Genomic DNA, 2,235 nt, shown 5'->3' with positions numbered 1-2,235 from the left:
AAATTAAAACTATTTCTACCATATGACCCAGTAACACCATTCTTAGGTACTTACCTAAGAGAAATGAAAGCTTATGTCCACACAAAGATTTGTGCATAAATGCTTTATTTGTAAAAGCCAAAAGCTAGAAACAACCCAATTATCAGTGAACGTGTGAATGGATAAACAAATTAGTATAACCATAAAATGAAACACTAGTTAGTAATAAAAAGAAATGAATTACAAGCAACATGAATGAACCTCAAAATAACTATGCTGAGTGAAAGAAGCTAGATAAAAAAAGAGTACATACTGTATAATTCTATATATATAAATTCTAGAAAATGCAAACTAATCAATAGTGATATCAAGTAGATCAGTGATTGACTGAGGCTTGGGGCAGGGTAAGAGAAACGGGAGGATAACAAAGAAGCACAAGGAAATGTTCAGTGATGATAGATATGTTCATTATTGCTTGTCATGATACAGCAATGGTTTTATGAGTGCCATCACTTATCAATGAAAACATCAATTTATACACTTTACATAATGCAATCTATTATGTCACTTATATCTCAATAAGGCAGTTAATAAGAAACAAAAGCCAAACAATGATACCATTTCAGACCCATTAGTTTGACAAAAATAAATACCAAATGTTGGTGAGAATTTGGAAAAAGTAAACTTTTACACTGGTGGTGGGAAGATAAAATGGTACAAACACTTTCCAGGACAATTTGACAACATATAATAAAATTTAAAACGTTAGTTTTTTTTGTTTTTTTTTTTGCGGTACGCGGGCCTCTCACTGTTGTGGCCTCTCCCGTTGCGGAGCACAGGCTCCAGACGCGCAGGCTCAGCGGCTATGGCTCACGGGCCCAGCCGCTCCGCGGCATGTGGGATCTTCCCAGACCGGGGCACGAACCCGTATCCCCTGCATCGGCAGGTGGGCTCCCAACCACCGCGCCACCAGGGAAGCCCAAAACGTTAGTATTTTAAGATTCAAAAATTTGACTTCTAGTGCTATAATCCAGAGAAACTCTTCACACAAACACCAGGATATGCAGTAGCTTGCTGGGCAGTATGTGACCACTGGCTCTCTGGGTGAATAAAAAGCTCTGTTTTCTAACATTTCAGATTTCTCAGGTGTGAATACACTGGGGTTGATTTCTAGCTCCTGACATTAGTGATTGCAGAGTTAAGAAGGGACACATAAACCAAGTAAATGTCCATCAATAATGGAATGGATAAACAAATGTAGTGTACTTGTACAATGGAGCATACAGATGTATCTCAAACATATAACATTGAGAGGAAAATGCCAGTTGCCCAATATGTACAGTGTGATACCATTTATGTAAATCTAAAATGATAGAAGGTTCTTAGTTTAATTTTTTAAAACATCTTTATTAGAGTATAATTGCTTTACAATGGTGTGTTAGTTTCTGCTTTACAACAAAATGAATCAGTTATATATATACATATGTTCCCATATCTCTTCCCTCTTGCGTCTCCCTCCCTCCCACCCTCCCTATCCCACCCCTCTCGGTGGTCACAAAACACCGAGCTGATCTCCCTGTGCTATGTGGCTGCTTCCCACTAGCTATCTATTTTATGTTTGGTAGTGTATATATGTCCATGCCACTCTCTCACTTTGTCCCAGCTTACCCTTCCCCCTCCCCGTATCCTCAAGTCCATTCTCTAGTAGGTCTGCATCTTTATTCCCGTCTTATCCCTAGATTCTTCTGACCATTTTCTTTCTTTCTTTCTTTTTTTTTTTAAGATTCCATATATATGTGTTAGCACACTTACTTCACTCTGACTTACTTCACTCGGTATAACAGTCTCTAGGTCCATCCACCTCACTACAAATAACTCAGTTTCGTTCCTTTTTATGGCTGAGTAATATTCCATTGTATATATGTGCAAAAATATGGAACACTTCATGAATTTGCGTGTCAGCCTTGCGCAGGGGCCATGCTAATCTTCTCTGTATCGTTCCAATTTTAGTATATGTGCTGCCGAAGTGAGCACCTTAGTTTAATTTTCGACATGGCTTATTAATAATACCTGAGACATCTCTGCTTACATTTTTTCAGACTCTAATCCCCTCAGGACAGGGGCCATCTCTGTTTTTGTTTTAATTGCTGTAGAGTTAATAAACCATCTTTCAGTGGGTGACCCTGTAAAGCAACCTTTATTTTGGATGGGTTTCTATAATTCTTTCCAGTCTCTTGACTCCCAGATCTTGCAGCT

At 38.5% G+C, this 2,235-nt stretch overlaps 1 non-coding gene across 1 annotated transcript; it reads right to left on the bottom strand.

Annotated features, from left to right (window-relative positions):
- Nucleotides 1–1,906: 1,906 nt before the first annotated feature.
- Nucleotides 1,907–2,013, bottom strand: LOC113612008 (U6 spliceosomal RNA). The gene has a single exon (XR_003429690.1). It is a non-coding gene; the product is annotated as a U6 spliceosomal RNA (small nuclear RNA).
- Between the last annotated feature and the right edge of the window lie 222 nt (nucleotides 2,014–2,235).

The sequence above is a fragment of the Aethalodelphis obliquidens genome, unplaced genomic scaffold (genome assembly GCF_003676395.1).
Source record: "Aethalodelphis obliquidens isolate GAN/ISIS:26980383/991018 unplaced genomic scaffold, ASM367639v1 scaffold71, whole genome shotgun sequence".
In the NCBI taxonomy this organism is placed as follows: domain Eukaryota; kingdom Metazoa; phylum Chordata; class Mammalia; order Artiodactyla; family Delphinidae; genus Aethalodelphis; species Aethalodelphis obliquidens.
Note: the sequence above shows the minus strand (reverse complement) of the source record. Positions and strands in the feature narration are given on the sequence as shown.